Source organism: Rhinatrema bivittatum, chromosome 6 (assembly GCF_901001135.1).
Source record: "Rhinatrema bivittatum chromosome 6, aRhiBiv1.1, whole genome shotgun sequence".
Taxonomy (NCBI): domain Eukaryota; kingdom Metazoa; phylum Chordata; class Amphibia; order Gymnophiona; family Rhinatrematidae; genus Rhinatrema; species Rhinatrema bivittatum.
The window spans coordinates 348,819,644-348,833,880 of NC_042620.1; the positions used below are offsets into that span (position 1 = coordinate 348,819,644).

Below are 14,237 nucleotides of genomic sequence, written 5' to 3' on the forward strand. Positions count from 1 at the left end.
TGTCAGAGCAGAGCTCAGGGGACAGGACAGCGGCAGACCTTAGAGGTCTCAGGCTTGGTCCCAATCCTTTTGTGGCATCTACTTCATAGTTCCAAAGAAGGAGGGATCCTTCCACCCCATCCTGTATCTGAAGGTCAATGTGACCCTCAAGGTGCCCCAATTTTCGGATGGAGATTCTCCGTCCGGTGATAGTGCGCAAGGGGGTGTTCTTGGCCTCCCTGGATCTGATGAAAGCCTACTTGCACATCGGGATCCGCAGGGATCATCAGATACCTCAGATTTATGATCTTCGGTCAACATTTCCAGTTTTGCGCTATGCGTTTTGCCTGGCCACGTCTCCCTGGACCTTTACAAAGGTCATGGTCATGGTGGTGGCCTTGCGCAGAGGGGATTCTGGTCCATCCCTATCTGGATGATTGGCTGATCAGAGCAAAGTAACAGGAGTTTTGCACACAGGCCGTTGACACTGTTGCTCCGATTGCACTCCTTGGGCTGGGTGGTCAACCTAGCCATCTCACTCCTTCCCGAATCCTGGAGTTTCTAGGGGCCCAATTCAATACCAACGTGGGAAAGGTTTTTCTCTCGGAAGAGAGGATTCTCAAGTTGCGATCTCAAGTCAGAACCTGATGAAAAATTCAAGTGCCCAGGGTCTGGGGACTATTTACAGCTTTTTGGTTCCATAGCATCAACCTTGGAGCTCGTCCCGTGGGCCTTTGCTCACATGAGACCTCTATAGAGAGAATTGCTGTCCTGTTGGAATCTGTTGGAACAATTCCATCTCCAGCTCCCTCTTCTGGAAGTCACCAGGTCCAGTCTCCTTTGGCTGGCGCCAGGTCATTTGGAACACAGTGTGGACCTCAAAGTCTCTCAGTGGATGGTGGTGACCAGACACCAGTCTCTCCGGCTGGGGAAATGTATGCCAGTCTCAAGTGGCACAGGGCCAATGGTCCATGGAGGAGGTGAACTGGTCAATCAACTGTGTAGAGACGAGGGCGGTGAGACTGGCTTTGGAGATCTTCCTTCCCCCTTTAGCACAACAAGGCAGTCTGGGTCCTATCAGACAATGCAACCACATTTTTGTATTTAGTGTACTGTAGCTTTTTCCAGTGCAATTTTAAAGTTCCTATTCAAACCCGAGATCAGTCCAGACAAGTGGGTTTTGCATCCCTACCAGCAGATGGAGGCAGAGAACTAAAAACTTTGAGGCACTGCTACATAATTGAGTGCCACTTGCAGTCCCTTAGTATTTCTCTGTCTCCAGCAGATGGTAGAGGTGGAAACCTGCAGTTAAAAAAGGGACAGAAAAAAGCTAGAAGACTCTCTCCTTGAAGTGTTAGGTTCTTTTGTGTGCCATCCCACAGGTTGAGTGGGGCGAGCGGTAGGGTTGGTAATCCCTGATTAATTTCAGCCCGCAGCAGATCAGGGGTCTAACAGCCAGGGATCCTTGTTCCTTTTTATCCCCTGAAGGCTCCTTCCCAGAGGTGTTGCCAGCAGCAGGGAAGTACTCCCCTTTTTGCTTGAATTTCTTCCTTTGCTGTGACTTTCTTTAACAAAAGTTTTCTTTCAGCAGCAACCGCTCCAGCTATTTCTGGTTTGATCATCAGGGCAAGCCCAGGCTGGGCAAAGGAGCAGTGTAGCTTCTCTTTTCACAGCTTCAGCTGCTCAAGGAGCAGGAGGCTGCGTTGGGCAGTGTTCCTCCCCTCTCTCGCAGGACACGAACATGTGGCTTCTGTTCCTTTTACAGCAGGCCTGTGCGCTGACAGTGGTTTCCCAGTGCAGGAAAGCTTGTCAGGCTGGCAGCCTGACTTGGACAGCTGAATGCAGCAGCACAATGCTGCAATTCGTTTCTGGGTGGGTGGGGTTAGGTCAGGAGAGCCACAGGTTGCCTAAACAGCCTTTCATGTAGGAGAACGGCAAGAGCTCAGAAGGTGACAGACTTCTGGGAGCCCAGGGATTCCCATCCCCTGTTGGGTCTGGTGGGGAGAGAGATGCAAGCTCTGGACCAGACGGGAGAGGGTGGAGTCTTCCTCAACTTTCTTGCTTATGCACAAGGCCTTTTTAACCAGGAAAAGACTGGCTATTCAGAGGCGATCCCCAAGGTGGCTAGAGCCAAAGTAAAATTGTATTCTCTCATGGAGGATATCCCTGCAGCTGCTAGTATTGCTGAAGGTGCATGCTTTGGACTGTGGTCACTAACACGCAGGGACTGTAAGCTAAAGATTAATTGGGAGAAGATGTTTGAAGTCTTGGTGCTGAGCCTGTGAGCAGTGATCTGTGGAAGTCAGATGCAGAGGGCCTGTTTATGCTGGGTCCAGAAGAATCAGGAGAAGTCTTCAGTAGATGCTGGTGTTAATGGCCAGGATTGTATATGAGGCTGACACACTTTGGCCAGGAATATGGCAATGGCGGTCTTGGCGTGACGTCTGTTGTGCTTGCAGAATTGGTCAGCTGATATGTGGTCCAAGTCTCAGCTCTGTAATCTTTCCTTTAAAGGAAGTAAAATTGTGCGGGAGGATCTGAAACAATTGATGAAGGCTTTGGAGTCTAAAGGCGATAAGATGATAGGAAGTCTTTTCTGCCTTGTTCTAGGTTTTGGTAGCTGCAGTGGTTTTTGACCCATAAGGGTTCTGCCCTATCCAGGTTTCCGGTAGGCAGCAGTCCTTTCAAGGTGCCTGGAGACTTCCCTGAGTGGACTCTGACCAGGGGGCCAGTGGCAGTAAGGTTTCACAATGAAGCCAAGCTGGTCCACTCTCGAGATGGCGGTGGAATCAGTCTATTACACTTTTACAAAGAGTGGACCAGGGTTACATCAGACCAATGGGTCCTGGAGGTAATGAGGGACAGCTGTGCTTTAGAATTTTTCACCCCCATCACGGACACTTTCGTAGTGTCATTGTGGTGTCTGAAGCAAGCGGTGATTCAGGACATGTCTCTTCCAGTTGCTGGCATGATAATACTGGTAGTGGCCAGGGAGTGTGGTTTACTGTGTTGTGCCAAAAAAGGAAAGCCTTTTGTCCCATCCTCTATCTGCAAAAGGTGAAATGTGATACTGCGAGCTCCCAGTCTTTTTTTTTTCCTGTTTGGAAACATTGCAGGTGGTGATAGCGGCAGTTTCCTCAGAGTTTTTGTGGCTTCACTGGACTTGAAAGAACATCAGTTTCTTCGTGTCTATGATTCTGGAGTAGGTTTCCAGTTTTGGGCCCTTCTGTTCAGTTTGGCAACTGTACCTCGCATGTTCACAAAGTTGGTGGTGGCAGCAGCAGCTCTCTGCAGGGAGGGGATCCTAGTTCATACTTATCCAGATGACTGGCTTACCCAAGGGAAATTGAAGGAGGAATGTCTGTAGTCTGCACATGGTGATGGATATGTTGTGGTCCTTGAGCTGGGTCGTGAACTTGGTGAAGTCACCTGAGCCCTACCTAGATGCTGTAATACTTGGGCTTTACTGCTGCAGAATACTTCTAGGTCCAGACTGTGTGTGTGTCGGCCAAGTTTGGAGAAAGAAATGGGCTTGGAGGTTCTGGACTGGGTTATAGGGATCACGGATATGTTCTGTTAAGAACTTGTGCCAGCCAGACTGTGGTTGCCAGTGGAAGCATCCTGGTCTATCAATTACTTGGAAATGAGCAGGGTGTTGGTGGAATTCCTTCCACAAGTCCAAGGTCAAATGGGGTTTTCAGAAAATGCAACAACGGTGGCTTATATCAATTGGCAAGGGGGAAAGGAAGAGTAATGCAGTTGCCCAAGGAGCTCAGAACCTTTTTGCCTGGGTGGAGCAACATTTGCAGGGGATAGCCGCTTCACATGTTGTGGGAATGGACTGTGCAAGTGGACTGTTTCAGCAGGTAACCGTTGGACTCCGGAGAATGGGAGCTGTCGAAGGAGGCCTTCAGCCTAATCCAGTCTCATTGAGGCAGTCACTATCTGGATCTGGTGTCAAGGGGCCAAAGCCAAGGCAGCAAGTTTCTTCGGCTGCAGATAGGTTGCAGCCAAGAGCTTGGGTTCTTCCATGGCTGACAAGGATCCTGCTATACATGTTCCCTCTGTGACTGTTAATAGGTTGAGTGTTTAGGCACATCAAGAGGCATCCGGGCCAGGTAGTACTGGGGGTGCCAGAGAGGCTGTCATCCGTGATTTGTGGATCTGGTTCATCACACAATTGACAGGTCCCTGAGTGGCACATTTGCAGGGGCTGTTAAGGCAAGGTCCTATTTTCTTTGATCGGGTGTATTACTTTTCTCGCAACTTGACTTTTGAGAGCAAGCACTTGTGACCAAAAAGGATACTCTGAGCCCATGACTTTTGAGCATCTGCAGCCACCAGTGCATAAATTGGGTCCAGCATGGAGTTTAAACTTGGTCTTGCAGGTGCTTTGTGGGCCTCCATTTTGAGCCATTGAAGGCATCATTTAAAGGACCTCCTGTTGAAGGTGGTATTTTTGGCAATTCCTTCTTTCAGAAGGATCTTGGAGCTGCAGGCTTTGTCCTACAGGGAACAATTTTTGAAGATTTTGGACGAGGTGGTGTCCTTACGCATGGTACCTTCATTCATATCTAAGGTGGTATCTTCATTTCACCTGAATCACTGTTGAGCTCCTGTTTTCCCAAATTGAGTCGCCTGAAGCGGATCATTTGTATTGTTTGGAGGTGCTAGAAATGGATGCAAGGCCGCAAAGGGCACGATAGTGCATTGACTGAATGAAGCTATTTTTTCGGCCTACCTTTCGGGATGATTCAGTAAAGTTTGCGGGAGAGCGGGCGTTTGCCCGCTCTCCCGGCACGCGCACAGGCCAACTCGCCTGTGTGCACGATTCAGTATTTAAATGAGGCCCGGCGCCTCCTTTTGGCCCAGAGCGGCGGCTGTCAGCGGGTTTGACAGCCGACGCTCAATTTTGCCGGTGTCTGTTCTCGAGCCTGCTGACAGCCACGGGCTTGGAAACCGGACGCCGGCAAAATTGAGCGTCCGGTTTTCGACCCGACAGCCGCCGGCCGACTTCAAATTTTTTTTTTCTTTTTTTCTTTTACTTTTTTTACCCTTCAGGACCTCCGACTTAATATCACCATGATATTAAGTCGGAGGGTGCACAGAAAAGCAGTTTTTACTGCTTTTCTGTGCACTTTCCTGGTGCCCGAAGAAATTCGCGCCTACCTTTTGGATAGGCGCTAATTTCTGAAAGTAAAATGTTCCGCACATTTTACTTACTGAATCGCGCAGAAATACCTAATAGGGCCCTCAACATGCATTTGCATGTTGAGGGCCCTATTAGGTTCGGCGAGTTGGATGCGCGTTTTCGGCCTCTTACTGAATAAGGGGTAAGGGAAAACGCGCGTCCAATGGCAGGTTAACAGTGCGCTCCGTCGGATCTCACTGTACTGTATCGGCCCTTTTGTAAGGGAAGAATAATTCCAGAAGGATTGGACATTCTACTAGAGAGCAGGCAGCGTTGTGGTCTCTTCACACTATCTTGCTGTTACCATTTAGATGTTTAGACTCTAGGAGAACCAACCTTTTACAAAAGTGTGTTTAGAGGGGGGTCTTTCCCTGTATGTACCTGGATCAGTTCAGACACCTGAGTTCATCTCCTCTATCAGTAGATGGAGACAGAGAAAAAAACCTCGCTGACACCGTATCTAAGCAACCATGCCACCTGCAGTCGTCAGTATTTCTGTCTCCAGCAGATGGCAGAGGCGGTTAATCCTGCAGTTCTGCAGTTGACTAATTTTTTTTCAGCTAATTTCTTTCTTTTGAGCCTTCCTCCTTGGAGTTTTTTATCTTTTTTAGAATCCTGTCCGGTTGAAGTGGCCAAGCCAGGGTTTGGTACCCTTGTGTGTGCTTGGTCTGGGTGCCCGTGAGGTGTAAACCTGGTTGTCCAGATCCCTCCATTCACAAGGCCGCTGAGGCGGCTGCAGGGTCTTTACAATACTTTTACAAGAATGTTTTGCCTATTTTTCAGGGCAGGTTGTTCATTTTTAACTAAAGCTAATTTAAAACAAAAAAAGCTGTTTGCACCAGAGCACTGCTCTACAGGCGAGCTACTTCCTCCCCTTAGGTAGGAGCTTTTTGTGGGGCTCTGGCTTTTTGTTTAAGGGACCTTTTCTTCTGTCATGGTGAGTACCTTCAGAGGATTTTATTTTTTCTCACAGGACAAGCAGGATGGTTGTCCTCACAAATGGGTGACATCGAGGATGGAGCCCAACCATGGAAAACTTATGTCAAAGTTTCAGGAACTTTGACTGGCCCCTACTGGGCATGCCCAGCACGGCACTAACCCTGCAGCCAGCAGGGGTCTCCCTTCAGTCTTTTTTCCGCGCAGCAGTAGCCACGCGATCAAAGAGCTCTAAACCACGTTCCTGACAGGAATTCTTCAATTAAAAATTTCTGAAGAAAATTTGCCCCTCAGGGGTCTCCCTTCTTCAAATTTTTTCATCCGCGGAACTTCGGTAAGTTTTTGCCGTCGTTTGGTCGACTACCGTCGAGTTTGGCCCTTGAGGCCCGTTGGCAGTCGACAGTCCCGCGGCTAAATTTTTGGCCTATGGCCATGGCGTCGGGGTTCCGTCGGTGTCCGGATTGTACCCGAACTATGTCAATCACAGACCCACATAGAGTCTGTGTTTTGTGCTTAGGAAGCGAGCATGATGTCCTGACTTGCACCAAATGTGCCCTAATGACACCAAAAGGTCGCAAAGCCAGAATGGAAAAGATGGGACTCCTTTTCCATGCTCGTACCCCAACGCCATCGATTGCATCGACGTCATCGGAACCGGCACCGTCGAAGTCTCATCATCATCGACAACCCTCTGGTGTCCGTCCGCCATCGACGACTTCACGGCCATCGACTCCTGTCCCTTCCCCTGATCATCGAGGGGATCGGAAGGAGAAACATCGCCATCGACGTCATAAGTCTCGGCCCGTCGAGGAATTGATGTCATCGACCTCCGTACCGTCCGAGCCTCCGCCAAAGAAGTCTCGACCAGAAGTGGCACCGTCCACTCCTGTCTCGCAGACACTGAGGCAACCCTCACCCCTCCGGGGTTTGGGAGCCGCGATTCCACCGGTGACGGTGGTCCCTCCGGCTCAGCCTCAGCCTCCCTCTCCCGTCGAGCCGGGTCTCGTTACCCCAGGTCTCCGGGCAGAACTGGACCGGCTGGTCCAGGAGGCCATCGACAAGGCGATACTACGGTTCCAGACTCCTCCGGCACCGACTCCGGCACCGAGAGTGGAACCGGTCACCGATCCGATTCCAGCAGCACTGGCGCCGCTGCCTGCCCGGATGGAGGCGCTTATGAATGCCCTTCCACCAGCAATACCCGGATCACAGACAGCCTTCTCATCAGGTGGAGAAACACCGTATCGAATTCCCCCTTCGGGAATTGTTCCATCGGTGCCTTGTTGTCCCTCGCCACCGATACATTCCTCGGGGGCGATACACACATCAGCTCCACCGAGGATTCCGATGCCGACACCGAGTCCCTCGATGCCGACACTGGTTCCTTCGATGCCGGCACCGATACCGACGCCGACATCGATTCCATCGAGGACGTTCTCGATGCCCCCAGTGATTCCTTCGAGTTTCTCGGAGCCTCAACCGGGGCCTTCAGGTATTCAGCCCGCTCATGGTCCTAAGGGTCAACAACCTGATCCTTATGACACTTGGGGTGATGATACCTCGACTGACACCGATGATTTGCCTTCACCACCCTCTCCTCCGGAGAGTAGAAAGCGTTCTCCCCCTGAGGACCTCTCTTTCATAAATTTTGTGAAGGACATGTCGGAGTTGGTCCCTTTCCAGCTTCAATCTGAACAAGATGACAGGCACCAGATGATGGAATTGCTCCAATTCCTGGATGCCCCTAAGGTCATCACCTCTATTCCAATTCATCAGGTTTTTCTAGACCTTCTCAAAAAGAATTGGGAATCTCCTGGATCTGTTGCTCCAGTAAACAAAAAAGCTGACTCTACCTACCTTGTACAGTCAGCACCTGGCTTTCAGAAACCACAATTGGACCATTTGGATCTGTTGTGGTAGAGTCAGCTCAAAAGAAAGCTAAACGAATAAAGCCACATTCTTCCATACCTCCTACTAAGGAAAACAAATTCCTAGATAGTATAGGTAGGAAGGTATACCATGCTGATTTCTAGGATAGCTTCTTATCAGCTATATATAACTCAATATAATAGGGTCATCCTTAAACAAATGCAGGAGTTCTCAGATGCCTTACCAGAACAGTTCCAGCCACAGCTTCAATCCCTTCTAAATAAAGGTTTTGAAGCTGGGAAGCATGAAATAAGAACAGCTTATGACATCTTTGATGCTTCCTCTAGACTTTCTGCTACGGCTATCTCTGCTAGACGCTGGGCTTGGCTCAAGTCATCTGACCTTCGTCCGGAGGTTCAGGACAGACTCTCTGACTTGCCTTGCCTAGGGGATAACTTGTTTGGTGAGCAGATTCAGCAAATTGTTGCTGAACTAAAAGATCATCATGAGACCCTTAAACAGCTCTCATCCATTCCTCCTGACTTGCCTTATAAACAGCCGTTTAGAAAAGACTCCAAAAAGTCTTTTTTCCGGTCTCGGAAGTATTATCCCCCACTAGCCAAGGCTAGGCCTGCGAGGTCTTACCATAAAACTCAACCTCGCCAGTCTCGTAAACAAAAGCCCGCACCAGCTCCACAACCTGGCCCTGCGGCGGGTTTTTGACTCTCATTTAGAGAGCACTTGCCAAACCCCTCTTCCAGCCATACCAGTAGGAGGTCGGCTGTGCCACTTTCTAGAAAGGTGGCGTCATATCACCACAGATCAGTGGGTGATAGCAATAATTGCACAGGGTTACCATCTCAACTTCCTGACTCTACCTTCCGACTCCCCACCCCGGCAGGCGTGGAGACTCACCGATCACTCTGTTCTTCTAGAGCAGGAAGTATCCCTTCTCCTCCAGTCAAATGCTATAGAACCCGTTCCTCCCTTACAACAAGGACTAGGGTTCTACTCCAGGTACTTCCTGATCCCAAAAAAGTCAGGGGGACTTTGTCCGATCTTGGACCTACGGGCCCTCAACAAGTACCTTCACAAGGAGAAGTTCAAGATGGTAACCCTGGGCTCGCTTCTCCCTCTGCTGCAAAGAGGGGATTGGCTATGCTCTCTAGACCTCAAAGACGCATATACCCACATTGCGATCACGCAATCTCATCGCAAATATCTGCATTTTCTAGTAGGCTGAAATCACTACCAATATCGAGTGCTACCTTTCGGCCTGGCATCCGCACCACGAGTTTTCACCAAATGCCTCGTGGTAGTGGCAGCTTTTCTGAGGAAGGCAGGTGTCCACGTCTACCCCTACCTGGACGATTGGTTAATCAGGGCCCCAACCCAGCAGATAGCTCGGTCCTCCCTGACCCTAACAATTCAAACTCTGCTTTCTCTAGGGTTTCTTGTCAATTACGACAAATCCTACTTAATCCCATCTCAGACCTTATCCTTCATTGGGGCAGACTTGGACACCTTACAAGCAAAAGCCTTCCTTCCTCATCCACGGGTTCAAACCCTTGTGTCCCTAGCTCGCCAGCTGCAGTCTCAACCCACAGCTACAGCTCGCCAATTTCTCATTCTACTGGGACACATGGCCTCCTCAGTTTATGTGACTCCCATGGCCTGTCTAGCCATGAGAATCACGCAATGGACTCTGAGACTCCAATGGACACAAGCTGTTCAGCCTATGTCCTCCATTGTTCGCATCACCGATGCACTCCATCTGTCTCTTGCCTGGTGGACAAATCAATCCAACCTCCTACAGGGCTTGCCTTTTCTTCCACCAGCTCCCCAGATAATCCTCACCACCGACGCTTCCAACATCGGTTGGGGAGCCCATGTAAACAATTTACAAACTCAAGGGTTCTGGTCACCAGAGGAAGCCAAACACCAGATAAATTTCCTGGAACTGAGAGCAATCCGATATGCTCTCAGGACCTTTCAAGATTGCCTATCAAACCACACAATCTTAATTCAGACGGACAACCAGGTGGCCATGTGGTACATAAACAAGCAGGGAGGCACAGGCTCCTTCCTTCTGTGTCAGGAAGCTGCGCAGATTTGGGCAGAAGCCCTCTCCCACTCCATGTACCTCAGAGCCACCTACTTGCCGGGAGCAGACAATGTATTGGCAGACCAGCTGAGCCGTGTCTTCCAACCTCACGAGTGGTCACTCGACCCCTTGGTAGCGACCTCTCTGTTTCACAAATGGGGTTATCCCCATATAGACCTCTTTGCGTCCCCTCAGAACCACAAAGTAGACAATTACTGCTCTCTCTTTCGGAGCCAGCACTCTCGGCCGAGGGATGCATTCTCCCTCACGTGGACAACCGGTCTGCTTTATGCATTCCCTCCACTTCCTCTTCTGTCGAAGACTCTCGTGAAGCTACGTCAGGACAGGGGAACTATGATCCTGATAGCACCGCACTGGCCACGCCAAGTGTGGTTTCCCATACTCCAGGATCTCTCCATCCGCAGACACATTCCTCTGGGAAAGGACCCGCATCTGATCACTCAAAACGATGGATGCCTCCTCCATCCCAACCTCCAAGCCTTGTCCCTGACGGCATGGATGTTGAAAGGTTAGTCCTTCAGCCCTTTAACCTTTCAGATTCAGTTTCTTGTGTCCTGATCGCTTCACGAAAGCCTTCCACAAGGAAATCTTATTCATACAAATGGAAAAGGTATACATCATGGTGCACTTCTCAGTCCCTTGATCCCCTTTCCTGTCCAATTTCTAAATTCTTGGACTATCTCTGGCATCTATCAGAATCAGGTCTAAAGACCTCTTCCATTAGAATGCATGTTAGTGCGGTAGCCGCCTTCCACAAAGGCATTGGGGGTGTCCCTATTTCAGTACAACCCCTTGTTACACGTTTTCTTAAAGGCTTGCTCCATCTGAAGCCACCTTTACATCCTCCGGCCCCATCTTGGGACTTTAATCTGGTTCTTGGTCACCTTATGAAACCACCTTTCGAACCTCTTCACTCCTGTGACCTGAAATATCTCACATGGAAAGTGTTATTCCTTTTGGCTATTACTTCGGCTCGCAGGGTTAGTGAACTACAGGCCTTAGTCACCTATCCGCCTTACACTAAACTCCTGCAGGACTGGGCGGTACTCCGCACTCACCCTAAGTTTTTGCCTAAGGTAGTTTCGGAGTTTCACATCAATCAATCCATCATACTACCTATCTTCTTTCCCAGGTCCCACTCCAACTCCGGGGAACAGACTCTGCATACCCTTGACTGTAAATGAGCTCTAGCTTTCTATCTAGACCGTACAGTTGCCCACAGGAAGAGCACTCAATTATTCGTCTCTTTCCATCCTAACAAGTTAGGGCAACCTGTGGGTAAGCAGGCTCTTTCCTCCTGGTTGGCGGATTGCATCTCCTTCTGCTATCAGCAAGCTGGCATTCCTTTCCAAGACCGTGTCAAAGCACACTCTGTGAGGGCCATGGCGACTTCAGTAGCACACCTTCGATCTGTGCCGCTTCCTGACATCTGCAAGGCTGCAACCTGGAGTTCCCTCCATACATTTGCAGCCCACTATTGTTTGGACAAAGCTGGAAGACAGGATTCCATCTTCGGCCAATCTGTCTTGCGTAACCTTTTTCCAACATGAGGTACCAACACCCTTCCACCTTCCCGGTAGGGTGCGGATGCCCTCTCCCAAATTCCACCCCAGTTGTTGTGCCTGTTGCATGCCGTTGGGTACATTTGGTGCATGTTAGGACATCCTCAGCTTGGTACTCACCCATTTGTGAGGACAACCATCCTGCTTGTCCTGTGAGAAAGCAAATGTTGCTTACCTGATGTAACAGGTGTTCTCACAGGACAGCAGGATGTTAGTCCTCACGAAACCCGCCCGCCACCCCGCGGTGTTGGGTTCGTTTTTATTTTATTTTTCGGCACTGCCTGTAGCTTTGAAACAAGACTGAAGGGGGACCCCTGCTGGCTGCAGGGTTAGTGCCGTGCTGGGCATGCCCAGTAGGGGCCAGTCAAAGTTCCTGAAACTTTGACAGAAGTTTTCTGTGGTTGGGCTCCATCCTCGATGTCACCCATTTGTGAGGACTAACATCCTGCTGTCCTATGAGAACACCTGACACATCAGGTAAGCAACATTTGCTATCTCTACTCTTATGGCTCGCGGCAGGGCATGCCGTTCATGCAGCTCTGATTCTTCCCGGCTTAATAAGTCGGGGTTATGCACTAACGGTGGGGAGGGTTTGTCTGTGGCTCCTTTTCCCACTAAACAGCGTCTAGTATTGTTGTCTTTTGGACCGGCTGCAACTTCTTTTTTTATCTCACCCGGCCGGTGCGGGAACAGCGGCCAATTTGGATTTTGCAGCGGTAGTTCCCATGTTGCCGGGGGTGGGTGGAGGAGGGTCCTCCATCTCTGTCTCCGGTCCCTTCTGGGTTGGATCCGGCAGGGAGGGCTAGAAGGGGAGGAAAGCTCTGGTTTGCCTGTTTTTCACCCAGTCCATGCTGGTTTTGGTGCAGGGAGGCTTTTCACCATGGACTTTGTTTTGTTACTTCATGATGCTTATATGGCCAGACAGAAAGCGACTTGGGGACTACACAGCTGCAGATTCCACCAATCCAGCCCACTGAGGGTCCTTTGGGGGGGGGGGGTCCCAGGAGCTCTCCTATGCCCAGTAATAGGGTTCCCTAAGCACAGGGCTTGATTTTTCTCCCGCAGGGTGATGCAGCTCGGGCAGTTGATCTGGAGGACGCTATCATAGCTCTTGGTGGTACTGGTTCGGAGTCTGGCCAAGCTCCCCTGGTGGCTCTGGTTATTCCGGCTACAGAGGTAAAGGGGATGACCTGTCTTTTATTCATGAGCCGGAGGATCCTAAGGTAGTCTGCCTTTTTAAAAGGGAAGAGCTGGAGGTTTTGCTTCCCTTGGCTTACCAAGGTCTTGGGGTTAATATGCCTCAGGAGAACCAGGATTTGGATGGTGAGGACCCAGTACTAGGTGCCATTCGAGATCCTCCAACTTCTTTCCCTTACCACAAGTAAGTTAGGAAGTTAGTAGAAGAGGAATGGGGGACTCCTGATTCTGGTTTAAAGGTTGGCAGAGCCAAGGGGAAACTTTACCCTGTACCAGAACAGGATTTAGAATTTGTTTCTCTCCCAAAAATAGATGCGGCGGTGTCTGCTGTGACTAAGCACACCAAGATTCCGGGTATTGGTTCGGCCTCTAAAAGATGTACAAGATCGTAAGATGGAGTTACACCTTAAAAGTATTTTTGAGGTGGCGTCCCTGGGTTTGCGTGCAGCGCTTTGTTCATGTTTCTTGAAGCATGCTTGTCTCTGGTGGGTACAGCTGCTTCAAGGTAATTTGTCTCAATCAGCTGTGTACGCAGATATGACTGAGCTTGTGGAAGCAGCTGTGGCTTACGGTGCAGATGCCCTCTATGATCAGCTGTGGCCTCCCGAAGGTTGCTTAGGGCGGCGGATGTTTCCTCTAAAGCACAATTGGCATCCTTGCCTTTTAAAGGTAAGTTCTTGTTTGGTGAGGATCTAGAGCAGTTGATCCAGTCTCTTGGAGACAATAAAGTCCTCAGGTTACCTGAGGATAAACCTAAGAGTAATATTTTTTCAATCACGGTCTCGTTTTCGGTCCGACAGAAGATCGCGGCCTACCCCTGGTATGCAGGGACCACAGAGACAATATTTTTCACGGGGGTAAGCATGATGACAATCCTTTCGTGGAGCCAGAAGGTCCTTTAGTGGATCCTCTGGTGGCTCCTTGGCAGGAGGTAAGTCTACCTAATGATGCCAGGCTGGTCCACTCCGTCGTTCCTATTAAAGGAGGTCGCTTATGGCACTTTTACGATGAGTGGGCCAAGATCACTCAGGACCAGTGGGTTCTCAATGTGATAAGAAAAGGTTACGTTTTAGAATTTGCTCGTCCTGTATGGGAACTTTTTCTAATTTCCCCATGCAGCTATCTGATCAAGCGGGCGGCAGTACAACTGACTCTACATAAGAACATAAGAACATAAGAAATTGCCATGCTGGGTCAGACCAAGGGTCCATCAAGCCCAGCATCCTGTTTCCAACAGAGGCCAAACCAGGCCACAAGAACCTGGCAATTACCCAAACACCTAGAAGTTCCCATGCTACTGATGCAATTAATAGCAGTGACTATTCCCTAAGTAAACTTGATTAATAGCAGTTAATGGACTTCTCTTCCAAGAACTTAT

General features: G+C 49.8%; 1 protein-coding gene across 7 annotated transcripts in view; it reads left to right on the forward strand.

The window, feature by feature from the left end:
• LOC115094584 (collagen alpha-2(IV) chain-like) overlaps positions 1-14,237 on the forward strand; it is an 89,042-nt gene that overhangs the window by 9,794 nt on the left and 65,011 nt on the right. The window contains exon 2 of one of the 7 annotated variants that reach the window (XM_029607797.1): positions 12,728-14,018. The exons of the other annotated variants lie outside the window; for them this stretch is intronic. The gene's annotated coding sequence lies outside the window, so the exon portion shown is untranslated. Of the gene's footprint in view, positions 1-12,727; positions 14,019-14,237 lie in introns of those variants that run through there. 7 annotated transcript variants of the gene reach the window in all.